Genomic DNA, 17913 nt, shown 5'->3' with positions numbered 1-17913 from the left:
TACATGGTGATGCAAATCCACTCAAGAAGTATAAGGCTGAGATGGCGAAGGCCAAGCGGTTGGTCCTCGATGGAGTGAGGGATCACGTTGTATGTCACATTGCTGGCAAAGGGACAACAAAAGAGATGTGGGATGCCTTGGCTACGCTATATAAAGGATCTTCCAAGCAGCAGAAGATGTACTTGGAGGAGAAGCTAAGATCAACAAGGATGGAGAAAGGGGAACACATTGATCCGTTCCTATTAAAGCTTCAAGAAGTCCGAGATCAGTTGGCAGTTGTAGGATCAACCAAGGTTACTTGGGAGCAGGAGTGAAAACGAAAAGTAGGATCGAGAGCGACATTTTCAGAAGCTCTCAGTATGGGAGCAATTCGGGGAACGATTTTTTATATAATATATATATATATATATATATATATATATATATATATTATATTTTGATGCATATATGTCAACAAAAGCATGTAGAATGATGAATTAGATATAAAAAGCATAAAAAACATAGATTGAACCATATAACAACAATCATCTAGAAGTTATAATCTTCATCAACCACGTCCACAAGTTAGTAACATAGTAACATACAACATATTGAGTCTCATGATTCATCAATCTTAAAGCTTCAAGCTTTCAAAATTCAACATATAACATTTATCATCATTGATCACCAAAGTTGTACTTGTAAGCTAAGTTTAACCATTACAACAAATAATATCTAACATGAAATGAAATGTTATAAAATGAAATGAAGTCAAAAAACTTTCAACTTTCACGAAGCATCCTATTCATAATTCATTACCAATGAGTTATAATTGCCAACTTCAAACTTCAAACTTAAATTGTAATATATTGTTTACAAAAAATATGATAATAAATATGAAAGAGTCAACAATTATAAAAACTACTAGAAACTAGAAAAGACACGTAAATCTATTGTCTATTGCTAATGCTTGGGCCTCTTGCCGCAACGAGAAATGTATAATTTTTTAGTCTTGTTGGAAAATCAGGATCTTTGTCATTAATATCACCCTCTAAGCATTAACATAAGATAGAAAAAGCATAGCATGTCAAGTCAAGATTTTGTTTGAGTGATGGGTACATTTTTAGTAGGGTCATGATAGAGGAGTTCAACAATCAATGTCACTAACATCAAGGAACATAGAGGGATTAGTGCTCTTGATTAAATACAAGTTCCATACCCTAATACATGACAAAATCCAATAGAAACATTGCAAACTGCCCAATCCTGAAACCCTGAAAAACTGCTAAGTCTGCTAGATTTTGAATGAGATCTAAAATTCTACTTTCTCCATATGAAATCCAATGAGGTCGGAACCACTCTCAAACATCTTGAGTCATTTCATGGTAATGTTAAAAATTTAAGTAAAACGATGAAAATGAAGATTAAGGAGAATATCAGTTTTACTTTAAGAATTTAACATTACCATGAATTGCATAACCAATACTAGGGCCATAGGTTTGATCATTAAGCTGCCCCACTAAAAAATTATTTGTTTCTTTGAAAAAAAATTGCATTGGAAATGTTACTGCAAAAAAAAAAAATTGCAAAAAAGACTAGGGAGCTCCCCTAATCGCACCCTGAAAACCAGGGAGCGTTTTTTTTAAGGGAGTGTGCTCCCGACTAGCTCCCGAGTAGCTCTCAAGCAAAGAGCGAATTGAGAGCAGGTTCGTGTGGGGAAGGCGCTCCCTCGCAACCCTAGGATCAACACCTCAGCCTATAGAAATGGTGAGATTGGCACAGAATTCAGTCTTAAAAGAATGGCAAGTATTTGTCCAGAGTCTTTTGGGCAGAGAGAGATTGTCGGATTGGGAGGGAATGTGGGCCGCTCTTCAATAGGAAGAGATGAGGCGAGATTTAGTCAAGTGCAAACTTGACAGTAGCAGCGACAGTGGGATGAAGCCCAAGGAGGAGGAACAGAATGCAGCCCTTGCATCGAAGGGGCAGTAGGAGCAGTGGAAGAAGAAGAAATATGTCTCAAAGATCAAATGTTTACGGTGTGGTGAATTTGGTCACTACACTACACAATGTCCTCTCAAGAAGAAGGACAAGGACGAGAAACATGATCTGCGGGCTCCAACTGCAAAGATCAATAAAGAGGAGTTCGCCATGATTGCCCAAATACCTCCAGGGGAGAGGTGGGGTGATCTAGTACTGTAGTTCGAAAGAACTACAGATGGGCAAGATCCTTAAGGAGTCCACCTCTTGGATCAATACCTTGCTACAGGAGCCCACATCAGAAGGAGCATGATGGGCCAGGGTTAGTTGGTGCACAGGAATCTCGAAGTGACAGCTGCAGTGGCTAGGAGCGCCAGAGTCTAAGCAACGCAGAGCTAGTGTTGGCAGCAGTGCAACTAGCACAAATCAGAGTCAGCAACAGCGCAATGGCTTCAGTGATAGTGTAGAGACCAGCAACATTCAGAACTCCAGCAGCAGACGCATCATGCTGAACACCTTTGGTTCAGTGTTTTGGATGCTTTTCCGTTGTTGTTGCAGCAGCAGCAGTAGGAGAGGGTTGCAGTGTTGGCAATGGCAGGGCCAATAGTAGCACGGATGCAGTATTTGCGCAGTAGTCGGTGGGCAGTGATGTCAGACATCAGCGACACAGAGGGAGATGTTCCAGAGAAGGGTAATATTTCAGCAGGTTGCATTACTAGAGCACATTCCTCGCTAAGAGGGAGTGTTGACTTCTGGTAGCATCAGATGTGCTCTAAGCCTCAAAATTTGCAGTGAGGCTAGGACACATGTATTCTAGAATACCCAGAAATCATTTTGGGAAATTCCACCCGAATAAGGTTTTATTAAAATAATTAATTATTTTTTAATGGATGCCTAAGCCTAAACTTAGGAAATTAAAATAATTAAAGGGTATTAATTAAACTGGGGGTGAAACTTCTAGAAGAAGACGAGGATCAAGCCAAAATGATCTAAGCCATTGATGAGAATCCGATCTGAGCCATTGGTTACTCAACAAGAAGATTATAAGAAGAGGCTTGATGGGCATTTGGAAGACACATCGAGTGGGAGATCAAGCAATCGATTTCTGAAGAGAGAAGTGCAGCAATTGTCGGAGAAGTGATCGAGGTGATTTCTTGCAACCTATGTCACAAGGTTTACCAAATTTGAACCTTGAGGTTCGAAATTCGGCGAACCCAAAAAAAAAAAATCAAATTCGTTCAGGTTCGGCGAACCTGATAGTCGAACCTCAACGAATTCGAACCTGATAGTCGAACCTCAAATTCGAACCTCAACGAATTCGAACTTGAAGGCGAACCTAAAGACGAACCTAAAGCCCAATTTCCTAATTTAAAAAAAAAATTGGGGTTCGAGGTTAGATTTTGGGTTGTTTTTGTCAGTTGTTTTAAGGTTTATGAGAAAAACCATGGGCAGCACATGGTTTTCTCTTGTTTCGCTTCCCACCAATTAGTTTCCTGTGGTGGACACTAGTTTGGATTTATTTACCATGGTTGTTAATAGATTTTCACAAGCCAACTTCAGTTTGAGTGTACTCGCTCTAGTGTCCTCGATTCTGCCGCTGCATGTTGTATTCTCTACAATTTCCTAAATTCAATTTCTAGAAGCTGCTTGTCCCTGCCATCCAGAGCATGAAGTTAATAGTGGTCGTGATTTGTGGCTCGTGGGTGCTCACTGCTACTCATATAGTTTTATTGATTGATTTTGATTTTTTATTATTTTTTCATATATATATTCGAACTTAATGTCGAACCTCATCGGAAAATTCGAATTCGAATCGAACTTAATAGTTTCCGAACTCGAATTCAAACCTGAACCATGTGACATAGCTTGCAACGAGGGGCAGAGATAATTTTCCGGAGGAAGTTTTCCTAATCCGAAGAGTGGAAGGCAGAGAGCACAGAAAGATGTCAAGAGAGGTTGACGCAGGGCCACATAGAACTACGTTGTGGCACAGAGCTTCAGAGGGAGTCTAAAATTCTGTTGAGGAACAGTCGGGATCAACTGTCGGAGCCGAGGTGTGAGACCAGGAGGACAAAGGGCTAAAGTTTCCAGCCAGCAGAGGATCAAAGGAGTTGTAGCACAGTCCTAGCAGCAGTAACACAATGACTGTGTGGGTGTGACACAGCACTGTGCAAACGCAACGCAAAGGCTCATCTCCAGTATAGATCAGTGTCAGATTTTCCATTGATAGGGTGTGAGATCATCTCACTACTTTTTGTCCAGTTAGATCTTTGTATAGGATTGCCAATTTGGCCATCCAAAGAATTGTACTCAGAAATTACTGCTTAATGATACAAACCCTCAACTACTGCACCGGTTTTCCCACATTGGGTTTTTCCGGGGACATTGGTCCAAAAACAACGGTGTCACTTGTGTGTGTTATTTCCTTCTTGCTCAGAGTCTTGTTTCCACATATTATTTAAGTTATGAAGGCTGCAGTTGTATTTACTTCGATGTTTACCATATAATATTGTAAATAACTTGATTCAGTAGGAGAAATATAATCAGTTGCTACAGTAGTGATTCAGGGATTCCAAATTTTCACAATCACTGCCCACCAATTACTGCGCAAATGTTGCATCTGTGCTGCTGCTGACTTTGCATGTCGTTGTCAAATGCAGCTACTAGCAACTGTTGTTGTTGCCTTCTGCAACAACTGCAACAGAAAAACATCCAAAATACTGAACAGGCGTTTAGCATGATGCATCTGGTGTTGAAGTTTTGACTACTGCTAGTCTTTGCGCTGACCCTCTGAAGACTTTGCGTTGTTGCTGACTCTAGTGCCAACTGCACTGCTACCAACTCTACTCTGCGTTGCTCGGTCTCTGATGCTCCTAGCCACTGCAATTGTCATTCCGGCACTCCTCTGCACCAACTGACATTGGTCCATCCGGCTACTTCTAATATGGGCTGCCGTAGCAAGGTATTGATCCATTAGGTGGACTCCTCAATGGACCGACCATCTACAGTTCTTTCAAACTACAGTACTAGATCACCCCATCTCTCCCCTAGAGGTATCTGGGCAATCATGGCAAATTCCTCCTCCTCGATCTTTATGGTTGCATCCTGCGGATCATGTTTCTCGTCATTGTCCTTCTTCTTGAGAGGACACTGCGTAGCATAGTGACCAAATTCACCACACCGGAAACATTTAATCTTAGAGACATCCTTCTTCCACCTCTGCTGCTCCTATTGCCCCTTTGATGCAAGGGCTGCATTCTCCTCCTCCTCCTCCTTGGGCTTCATCCCACTGCTGCTGCTGCCATCAAGTTTGCATTTGACTAAGTCTCACGTCATCTCTTCCTGTTGAAGAATCTAAGGGCAAAGTAGTGTAGTGTGATTCTTCGTTACTTGATAACAATTTGTGGAGTTATTTTTATTTTTCCTTATTAGCTTATTCTTCTTCTTCTTCTTATTAGTGCATATGAGTGTACTTCATCAAACTGCTATCAAAAACATAAAAACAAGAACACAAGATGTTGGCTCTCTACCAAGGCCAAAACCTCTCTTCTCTTGAGAGGAAAACCCTTGAGTGAATTTTTCTTATTGAAGCTTCTATTAACCAATGCCAAACCCTAAACCCTTGACAAGAATATCCTCCAAGCACAAGTCAAGCCCTTTCTCCTTTCTGCATTTTGTTCCCTGGCACATAGGCTTCCTTCTTCCGGCACTTCGTCCTCCTCCTTTCGCCACTTCGTTCTTCTTTCAACTTGTTTGTAACATTGTTGTACTTGCTCTAGAGAAGATGCCTTTGATGAGACCCTTTTCCTATGATGATTCCTTTCTTGTCTTCACCAATCAATGAACTTGTAATATTGTGATGGGAGGGTTGTTACGACAGCAGGGACAGCCTCTTTACCTTTGCACGTGTGATTGTTTTCATTGTGGTGCAAGCCTCTTCCTTCTTCGCTTGTGAGAGCTCCTTCTACGCTTGAGTGAGGGGCCTTATAGGCTTGTTTAGACTACCCAACCAATGATATTATGTGACTATAATGATAGTCTTGTTATGACTGTAGGAAGAGGCTTTGTTTCTTGCACGTGTGACTATTTTATAGGGTAGAAAACAGTCCCTTCATCTTCGGCCTAGATTCTTCTTTGTACGCTGCACTAGAGGCTCCCTTTCTTGTCACTTGATCACCCTTTTTCTTCCTCGTTTTCTGTGCTAATTTCAGAGCTATGAATGTGTTGTATTGGAGTGGAGTATGACCCTTATATATAGGTGTTTGCTACTTCTTTTATGCCGACTTGAGGTCGACTAGATAACTTGAGGCCGACTTGACTTTTATGCTTCGAATTTCTTCTTTTTAAGATATCGTTGCTTGGAGGATGCTTGTGACTTTGCTTGGAGGTATTCTCTTGACCATAATACATACACATACTAGGTGTAACATGTCCTTAAGGTCTTCAACCCTTTCTTTTGACTATTTGACTCACCTACAGCACTTTAACTAGTGTTAGGCCTATTTCAATGAGCAAAAAACTCATTGACATATATTATAAAAATAATATTTCTTTTCTTGATTAAATAAAAATATCAAAAGTACATTTACGAAGACCAAACCTAGTTACATTTCCTTCAACACGGCCCACATCCCTTCCCAATCCAGCAATTTCTCTCTACCCAAGGGTACTCTGGACAAATACTTGCCATTCTTTTGAGACTGAATTAAGGGCCAACCTCACCATCTCTGTAGGTTGAGGTGATGACTCTACAGCAGCCAACTAATCTCGAACTTCTTGAAGCTTCGATAGGAATGGATCAATTTGTTCCCCCTTATGCATCCTTGCAGTCTCATTTTCTCCTCCAAGTACATCTTATGTTGCTCAAAGGATCCTTGATACAACGTAGCCAGTCGTCCCTTTGCCAGTAATGTGACATACAACGTGATTCCTCACTTCGTCAAGGATCAACCCGCTTGGCCTTCGTCATCTCAGCCTTGTACTTCTTGAGTGGATTCGCATCTGCAGGTTCAGCTACCACACTATCAACATTGTAGGAATTTACAGGGTAAGTTCCTCAGATAGAACACCAAAGGACACCGCTCACAAACAGATCACAGATCAATACACCAATATTCTTGACATGGTTAAAACCCTCAAAGAGGGAAACAGTGCACCGCCTGAGCCAACGAGGCCACTTCAAGCAATTTATTAATAAAAGAATGAAAATTTACATAAGTTTCTCTCATGAATGATTACCCTACAAATGACCCTCCATGCTCTTTAAATAGAGATCATGGACCAATCGGGTGTTAAGCCACGGATCAAGTGTCAGTAATACCGAGGAGAGAATCAACCGTTGGATCACTTCATGTCTAGAACATATCGTGACAGTGGGGTTGTAACTTACAAATGTACATAGTAAAGAAACACTCTTTACCTAGCTCTACACTAGACCAAGTTATACTTAACTATTTCCTATGTGTCATAATATCCTAACATCCCCCCTTAAGAACAACTTGGAATAGGATTGAAAGATGTACAAATATGACACAATAGGAGAAGGAAGGAGGCATTAGAGCCTATCCCCCATTAGTGGCAACTTCCTGAACTCCAACCATAAATCGAAGTTTAGTAAACTGCGCCTCTGTGAGAACCTTTGTAAAGATGTCTACAACTTGAACATTAGTTTAACAATGTTGTACTTCAAGAACATGGTCATGAATGAGCTTTCTGATGAAGTGCATGTGTAGTTCAATGTGTTTCTTGCGCTGATGTTGGGCTAGATCTTTGCATAATTGAATGGCATTTAGTTATCACATCAAAGTGTAGTCGGATGTTGCTGCTGAAATCCAAACACTGACAAGATCTGACGAAGCCATAGGGCTTTGTTACTAGCTTCTACAGCGCCACGATACTCTACTTCTGTTGAAGAAAGAGAAATGGCACTTTGTTTCTTGCAAGCCCATGTAATAGGTCCAGAACCAAGAGTGAAGACATTACCTGCAGTAGACTTCCGATCATCAGGGTCACCAGTGCAATCAAAATCAGTGAAACCAACCAATAGAGGAGATGCTTCTACACTGTAATGAATCCCAAACTGAACTGTACCTCGAACATAACGAAGTATTATTTTAGCTGCTTTCCAATGACTTTCATGTGGGTTTTGCATAAACTGAGCAATAAGGCCAACAGCAAAGGAAAGGTCAAGACGAGTATGGGTCAGATACAAAAGTTTTCCTACAAGTTGACGGTATAAGGTAGCATCAAATTCAAAGGAGGTACAAGTGATTGAAAGTTTGGCTCCAGACTAAAAGGGAGAAGGGGCTGGCTTACAGTCTTCAATGTGAAAGTGGCGTAGAAGATCACAGGCATTCTTTGACTGGGAAAGGGAAATACCTTCCTTGGATTGCAAGGCTTGAAGACCAAGAAAATAATGCAAGTGTCATAAGTCTGTCATTTCAAACTTCTTTTTAAGATTGGACTTCACATGGTTTATAAGGTTGGAATCACTACCAGTAAGGATAAGATCATCAACATAAAGAATGAGAATGATAAGAGACTTACCCACTTTCTTCGTGTAGACAGTATTGTCAAAATGACACCTAGAAAAGCTAGTATCTAAAAGAAAGCTATCCATTTTGGCATACCAAGCCCGAGGGGCTTGCTTGAGACCATAAAGGGATTTCTTAAGCCGACATACAAGGCTGGAGTCTGGTTGTATAAACCCTGGAGGTTGTTCCATATAGATTTCTCCATGCAAGTCCCAATGCAAGATAGCAGATTTAACATCCATCTGATGGACTTCCCATTTGAAAGAGGCGGCAAGGGAAAGAACAAGGCGGATAGAGTTCATTTTGACAACAGGGGAGAAGGTTTCAATATAATCAATGCCTTCAACTTGTGAAAAACCCTTAGCAACAAGACGAGCTTTATGTTATTCAACTTTTCCATCTGGTCCAAACTTCGTTCTGTAAACCCATTTACATCTAACAAGTTTTCTTCCCTTTGGAAGAGGAACAAGATCCCATGTATCATTTGCCAATAATGAACGATATTCTTCATTCATAGTTGTGTCCCAATCTGGATGGCCTGAAGCTTCTGCAAAGGTGTCAAGATCATGATTCACTGAAGCTTGAGCCAGTAAAGAAGAGGCTCTATCAAACTGAGAACATGTACGTCGTTGATCTGTAGGATCACCTACAAGAGCACCTGCTGCATCCCGAGTAGCACAGACCCATTTTGGAAGTTGGGATGCTGAAGGACAATCCTGAGGTGGGGGACGATTGTCATCTTCGATTTCATCATCTGAAGAAGAAATGTTTTCAGAAGTAGAAGGGATAGAGAGAGGTGGCACATCCGCCGAACTACGCTCGTAGGTCGATATATTTTCAGCAAACTTTACTTCTCTTCTAATGATAACATTTTTGGACTTAAGTGGAATAAGTCTATATCCTTTGACATCTTCAGAATATCCAACAAAAATACATTTTTCACTCTTAGGTTCTAAAGCTTTATGTTTCTCATCTGGAATATGGGCCCATGCTTCACTTCTAAAAACACAAAAGTGACTTACATCTGGTTGAATTGAGCTCCATGCTTCTTTTGGAGTGATATTCTTTAACACCTTAGTAGGAGTGTGATTTACTATGTAATTTGCACAGTTAATTGCTTTTGCCCAAAAATTAAGACTAAGTCCTTTAGATTGAAGCATACAATTAGCCATTTCCTTTAAGGTGTGATTCTTCCTTTCAGCTACACCATTTTGTTGTGGAGTATTTGGAACAGTATGTTGCATTTGAATTCCATTCTCAGTGCAAAAGTTCATGAATTTGTTGTTAACATATTCTCCGCCATTATCAAATCTTAGCTTAAGAATTTGATGTCCAGATTGTTTTTCAACAAAGGCCTTAAAGGCCAAGAACATGTTAAATACTTCACTCTTGAGTTTTAAGAAGTATACCCAAGTGCGTCTAGAGAAATCATCAATGAAAGTTAAGAAATACTTGTAGCCAGAGAATGAAACAACTGGAAGTGGACCACATAAATCACTATGCACAAGCTATAAAGGGGCTGAGGTGTGCCAAGAGGCATGTTTTTCAAAACTATCCCGATGATGTTTTCCGAGTACACATCCAGAACAAACACCATCTCTGCAAGATACCATTGGAAGATATGTTACCATATTTTCTTTACATAGATTCTGAAGGGAGCGATAGTTTAAGTGACCAAATCGCTCATGCCAAAGTTTGTTCACTTCATCATTATGAGCAACAAGTACCGAGGGAATATTTGAGAACCAAAGTTGTTAAACTTATACAACCTTGTAGAATCATCATCAATGCCAATAGCTAAAATCTGTCTAGGATCTCTTAGGTCCTTAATTACAACATCATGAGGTGAGAATTCAATGATTTTACCTTCACCTAAATCAGTTATCTGATATACAGATAGAAGGTTGCAGGATAAGGTTGGAATGCATAAAACATCATTAAATTGACCATTGTCTAGATGAACAGTTCCAGTCCCTACAACACTGAGAGATCTACCATCACCAGCATATATATTTTTGGTGTTACAATCATTTAAAGAAGAAAACATGGCTTTGTTTTTGGCCATGTGATAAGAAGCTCTAGAATCAATGAGCCACTCATGAGGATGAGAAGAAGAAGATACATTTAGTGCATAACCAGACCGAGATGCTTGACAACCACATGCAGAAAGTGTTATTCCTGAAGATGAAGTTGAAGTTGAAGAGTGCTCCAAATGGATGTTATGCTTCTTCATTGTTGTTTCCAAGACTTCCATCTTCTTAAAGCATTTGGATTCTAAGTGGCCATCTCAATTACAAAAGTAGCAATGTCTATCAGTCTTCTTGCCTTTGTTTTTATTTGCCTTATCATTTTGTTGAATGATTTTTCATTTTGAGACTGAAATTACTTAGAACCCTTGTTTGGTTTAGGACCATTCTTTTTAAGATATTGCTTCTTAGAATTCTTTGAATTTGGTTGCTGCTGGGCGGCTAAGGCTTTCTTAGAAGAGCTTCCAAGATTAAGAAGACCAAGATATAAGAGTTTTTCTTGTTCTCTTATTAAAGAATCACAAAAGGCATCAAAAGAGGGGGACTTGTAGTCTTGTCCTTGAGAAATAAAGGCTTCTGTAGTAGAATGGAAGGTGGAAAAAAACACAGAGTAGGTTGGTCCCAACTTAGTAAGAATGGAATAGATAAAGCTACCATCTTCTTTCTTAACCTTAACACTTTCCAAGAGAAGTCTACGGATCTTGAACTTGGACAAAAAATCTTCAATGGAAGAAAAATTATTGAGGTCCAGTGTAAGCAACTCATTTTCGAGTTGATGGAATCTAATGTCATTTTTAATTCCAAAAACTTTAATGAGTTGTTTCATTGCTTCATTAGGAGTATCAAGTTCTGCGAATCTAAGGTCTGGAGAAATAGACATCCCTATCAACCCACATGCTTGATCTTGCCTATTTTCCCATTTGACTATCTTATCTTCATCTTGAGGTTTGGTTTCTTGGCCTGAGGCTATTCTATAAAGACCTTTACTTCTAAGTAAATCCACAATGTAGGACCACCATTGGAAGTAGTTGGTGTTGTCAAGAATAACTTGGCATGGACTTTCCATTTTAACAGAAACTGAAGTTGTAGATGCTGAAACTAAGTGTTCCAATGAAAAGATCTCGAAAAATTAGGCTGATTAAAAATGTGGCTCTAAAAATGGCTTCCAAATGAAGAAGTTATGGCTTTTTGAAGAAAAGTTGTTGAAGATGCCAACGAAATGCATGAATGTGCGGAAATGAATGATATTTAAAAAAATCTCCCCCCGCCGCTCCTTTCCAAACTTAATCTAATTAGCTCACTTTAAAAAAAAATTATGTGACTTACTTTTTTAAATAAGTAAAAGCCACTTTTACAATGGTACTTCATGAGCTACCCACTAAATTGTAATTTAAATAAAAGATAAAGAGACTTTAGAATTATAAGTGACTCACTTTTTATAACAGGTGAGAACACTTTTACATAAAGTAACTTTAAAACATAAGTTACATGTGCTTTTTGAAAAAGTAACTCAACAAAAAGAAGGACTTGAACTTAAGACCTCTATTCTCATAAAGTAATTGTGGACCAAGTGAGCTAGTTTAAAAGGTAAGTAATTTTTGGAAAAAGGGAAGGGGGTTTTTTTAGTCACTTATGCTTTGGGGTGTGTGCTTACTTGAAAAAGTTCTTTCTTGCCTACAAAACAAAAACCACAAAACCTAACACAGACATACAAAAAAAAATAAACCTTGCAGCTTGAAGTTAGCTTTAATCAAAAACTAAATAATTTCCTCAATGTTTCTGATTTTCCGAGATCACACCAAAGCGCGGTGAAAAAAGAGCATATGCATGAGAAAAATCCTTCCTTTTTGTTTTTGATTTGCCTAGATCGCACAGAGTAGCAGGGCAAAGAGCATACGCAGAAATGAAAGCTATAAATCAGGTAATAAAAAACAGAGAGCTAAATAAACCGAAATAAACAGAGAAATGAATAGCTAGAACTGCAAATAAAGACAGTATACCTCCAGATCTTAAAAATGACATAGCTAGGGCTACCAAAAACCTTTTCGCGTGAAACGAAAGGGGTTCCTCACTAGAACAGATGCTCCTAACACAATAGAGCAGTGCTCTCGGCCCGAAAGCAATCAGAAACAGTAGATCGAGGAAATGACAGTCGAATGCAGTTGTACCAGCTTCAGATTTGGATCACCACCGAATGCTGCCCTCAAATAGCTCTAATACCATGTAGGAATTTACAAGGTAAGTTCCTCAGATAAAACACGAAAGGACACCACCCACAAACAGATCACAGATCAATACACCAGTATTCTTGACGTGGTTAAAACCCTCAAAGAGGGAAACAGTCCACGGCCTGAGCCAACGTGGCCACTTGAAGCAATTTATTAATAAAAGAATGAAAATTTACATAAGCTTCTCTCATGAATGGTTACCCTACAAAAGACCCTCCATGCTCTTTAAATAGAGTTCATGGACCAATCGGGAGTTAAGCCACGAATCAAGTGTCGATAATATCGAGGATAGAATGAACCGTCGGAGCATATCATGACCGTCGAATTGTAAGTCACAAATGTACATAGTAAAGAAACACACTTTACCTAACTCTACACTAGACCAAGTTATGCTTAACTATTTCCCATGTGTCGGAATATCCTAACAAACATAGGCTTTGAGATCATGCTCATCCAGAAGGCAAAAGATCCTAGCCTTCCAGATCACATAGTTAGATGCTCCGTCCAACCAATCTTGATCTCTCAACCCATTAGCTACCATCTCTGCCAACAAAATGTCGAACTGCCTCCTCTCTTCTTTGCATTGTTGCGAGGTTGCCCTACACATTCCCTACTGGAGTTAGTAGATCTGCTCCTCTTTACTACTGCTCAGCAACTGAGAAATCGAATTCCCTGGCTAGGAATTCTCTAAGGAAGAAATTCCCTCAAAAAGTGTCTCCTTCCCTCTTCTGACATTTTTCTACCCCAGCAACTATTGCAGAAAACTGTGTCTCACCTGAAGATTACTCTACGCGGAATTTGTTGCTACGCTGCTCCCTCTGCCACTAACAAATCACGAATTGGAAATCTTACCTCTCTGTCAACTCACTCATAGAGAGATTTTCCTCGAGAATCTTGCCCTCCTGGCCTAGACTGCGCAATCCCTCTAAGGATTCGATTTGTTGCCTACGCAGCACTTCGATCTCCCTTCTTCTCTTCAACGTTGGGCTCTTTCGTTCTGTTCTCTTGCTTCACTTGCGCTCTAATACCATGTGAAAATCTGGAATCCCCAAATCACTACTGCAGCAACTGATTATATTTCTCCTATTGAATCAAGTTATTTACAGTATTATACAGTGAACATTGAAATAAATACAACTGCAGCCTTCACAACTTAAATAATATGCGGAACAAGAACTGTGTAATGTTCCAAACTAGGAAAAATAGTGTTATGCAAAGCAAACAATAAAAACAACACCATAAAATTGAAACATTCAGTGCACACCCATAAAAAGTCCAGGAATAACCAACAGTTGAGCCATTTTATTATAATCTGGGAGAAAAGTACAATAATTTGGAAGTGGTGTAGCTGGGCTTGCCTCAATGGCAAGTGTGATCAAGCCCAGGTGGTAATAAGTCAAGCCTAGATGGCACAAATAACTGTTGCAATGATGCCTTGTGTTGCCCTTGTTAAACTGTGTTATCTTCTGCAGAGATGCTGTTGGAAACACCACCTCCAGTGCTCATAAAATTACAAGAAATTAACTCCACCCTCTCCACCAAATACCCATAATAACCCACAACGGAATTGGCCAAATGTTGACCTCAGAATTTTGGCTCAAATTCCCCTTAGCTCCTCTAACTACTAGCTAAGTTGGGACCCCTGTTTGACCTCTTAAATCTGCCCAGAAAATTCTATAAAATTAGGAGTGTGATCCTTGCCCAAAACCTAGAAAAACCCAGAAAGCATTTCCCTTGGTTCCAACCTTAAAAAATTGACCCTTCACAGCTTGGCCCTCCTCTAATTTCGAATTTTGTTGTTGTGACTGATCCTGTCAATCTCTGCTCTCCCAAATCCAGCAATCCTCCTCAAATGGCCCTCCAAATGATCTCCCAGCCTCCTAGCTCCAAACTTCCCCGGATGGTGCTGCCCTAAAGAGTCTCCACTCCAATGACTGTGTAGTCATAAAGGAGATGACACAGTCCTGCGTGTGATGAAATGACAGCTGCATGTAGGATGGTCCTCTTGTCTGTAGTTGCCCTCTATACTCTTGAAAATGATGAAGGATGATCATGTCTCCTCAACTTCTCAGAGTGCCTCACGCTTGTGACTACGCAATCCCGACATTGTTGTTACTCCCCCTGCTGCTAGTACTCGACTAATAATTCTTGCTACGCATTGAAATGAAGAACTCCCTTCTAGGGCTGACACTCCAAGTCCACCGAAGCAAGGGTTGAGATCTCCACTCGGAGACACTCATGTGCTAAACAGCACAATAACCCAACTAAGCAGCTGGAGAAACTAAGATTAAGTTCAATATGTCAAAAGATAAGATGCTAAAATGAGGACAATCGCCTTTCTTATATAGATTTCGTGGAGCACTTTCCCCTCCATTTTCCCTCCATCATGGGTCCCTCACTTAACCATCGATTTCCCCTCCATGCAAATCAAACTAGGGAATACATATTCTCCAAGTGTGGCTGGCCCCCACATTCAAATTAACCACATCGAAATAACTTCTACTAAGTCTAGCCTCCTAATAAAATTGAATGGGCCTCATCACCTCCAAAATCAGCCCCAAAATGTAGAAATTAGTCTTGTTCCAAAATAATTTAGGAAGGGACATCACAAACTGAGCAAGAAAGAAATAGCACACACAAGTGATACCGTTATTTTTGGAAAAATGTCCCGGAATAACACAATGTGGGAAAATCGGTGCAACAGCTAAGGGTTTCAATTATCATGCAGCAATTTCTCAGTACAATTCTTCGAAGCCCAAACTGGCAATCCTATACAAAGATCTAACTCGACAAAAAGATAGTGAGATGATCTCACCCTATCACTAGGAAATGCGACACTGATCTATGCTGGAGATGAGCCTCTGCACAGTACTGCATCACACCCCCGCAGTGACTGCGTCACTGCTGTTGGGACTGCGTTGCACCTCCTCTCAGTCGTCTACTCACTAGAAACTTCGGCCCTCTGGCCTCCCGGTCTCACACCTTGGCTCCGACACTAGATCCCAACTATTCCCCAACAGAAATACGAACTCCCTCTAAAGCTCTATGCTACCACAGCGTAGCTCTACGCTGCCTCAGTGTGGCCCAACGCTGCCTCTCCGGACTACTCTCTGCCCTTTCTGCCTTGCACTCTCTGGATCAGGAAAACTTCCTCTGGAAAATTATCCATGCGCCTCACTGCAATAAATCTCCTTGATCACCTTCTCCGGCAACTATTGCGCTACTCTCTTAAGAAAATCAATCTATGATCTCTCATCTGATGTGTTTTCCAAATACCCATCAAGCCTCTTCTTATAATCATCTCGTTGATTAATCAACGGCCAAGATTAGATTACAATCAATGGCTCCAATCATTTTGACTTGATCCTCGTCTTCTTTTAGAAGTTTCACCCCTAGTTTAATTAATACCCTTTAATTATTTCAATTTCCTAAGTTTAGACTTAGGCATCCATTAAAAATAATTAATTATTTTAATAAAACTGTCTCCAGGTAGAATTTCCCAACGATTTCTGGGTATTATGGAATACATGTGTCCTAGCCTCCCTGCAAATATTGAGACTTAGAGCACATCCGATGCTACCATAAATCAACAACCCACCACCTGTGGGTAGTGTATATAAGAGAAAAAATTTCTCCTAGATGGGTTCCTCAGCCAACAACCCCTTGCAACCACCGGATAGTTTGATATGCCATCATCTCCACCACCTGAGCCAACCAAGTGATTTCTCACCTATCTATTATGATTGTATGTTTGAAGGTGGGCCTCTCGACCCCAAAGGCATGGCTTTTCATTAGCATAGTTGAGTAATTTGCCTTACTTGTCATGGGCACTTTTGGGCATGGAGACGTGCGGGGGGTTCGACAGAAAGAGTGGGCTAGGTTTGTGCTCGTCTCTTATGCTCGCTTTGATTTGGTGTTTAGTCTTTTATCCTAGTCTTGTGGGATCTCCTTTACTAGGCATTAACTTTAGGGTTGGCACTACATGGGAAATCCAAATTTTGGTTGCGCGGTCTTGCTTCTCGACACCATATACATCACTACCTTCCACTCATTTGAGCCCTATTCATCTCTTTTCCCATCTGGGCCCACATGTGTCCACTAGGTCCACATAGGGTTAGCCTTCCCCCTCCCCTTGTCCACATCTTGGGTCGGGCTTAGAACGATGCTCGGAGGTTGATGCAACTAAAAAGAAAAGAAAAAGCATAGTTGGCCACTCTCAATAGGAAATGTACCACAAAATGGAAAAAATGGTCAGGACATACAAATTTAGCATGTGAGCAAAAGCCAAACATGAGCCCTACCCCTTATCCATGGCCATCACCTTGGTTCATATGGGCCCTAGATGAGCCCCCTCGATCATGAAAGAACCGATGATTGTCCCAACCCCTTATGGGAAATGAACTACTCCACCTTTAGGGGGTATCCACTCTTATATACCACACAACATGCTCTCATCTCCTAGAGCCCCAAGCAGTTATGAAGAAAAATCAATCGAATGCAAAAGGCATATGAAGAAGGGTGGAAAAACAAAGGTTGGCGTAACTCATGTACCACGATTTGCTCCCTCCTACACTCATATACCCAGGTGTGGGCTTCCATTTATCATATCTACCCGTAGACCATAACAGGTGGTTTGGATGATTCCCCTGATCCCCACTCCATTCCATCACTTTATCATTTGCCACCTACCACTTGAAGGATGTACCTTGGACATGTCACCCCCTTTAAAGGATGAAACCACCTAATAGGGTCCTTGGTTAACCCCTTTATTGAGATTGGAGACACTTGTACATGCCAAAGCCCACTATGGAAGGGCATGCCACCATGAAGTGCTCCATTGATTCCACGACGCTTAAGCTCTTTTACTTGATTATTCTAATGATTTGTTATATTGGAGGGCAAGGGGACACATTGGATCTTATGCAGAATTTTATTTAGGCTCCATTTGGGGCTTTGTCTCCCTATACATGGTCCTAACACTCCAAAGGGCTGCATTAGTACTTGTAGGATGAGCGTTGAGAGCCATGGGCCTCCACAATAGCAGAGAGTACTTCATGGATCCCTAGTACCATTCACTAATTGCTCGTGTTCCACCTTTTGGATGAGGATGATGCGTCTGGTTCACCATGCCCAGTTGATCCATACTTGCACCTTACACTTGGCAGATGT

The sequence above is a fragment of the Pinus tabuliformis genome, chromosome 7, assembly GCF_031772625.1.
Source record: "Pinus tabuliformis cultivar Carrire ecotype Pingquan chromosome 7, CPIR1, whole genome shotgun sequence".
NCBI classification, from domain to species: domain Eukaryota; kingdom Viridiplantae; phylum Streptophyta; class Pinopsida; order Pinales; family Pinaceae; genus Pinus; species Pinus tabuliformis.
Note: the sequence above shows the minus strand (reverse complement) of the source record.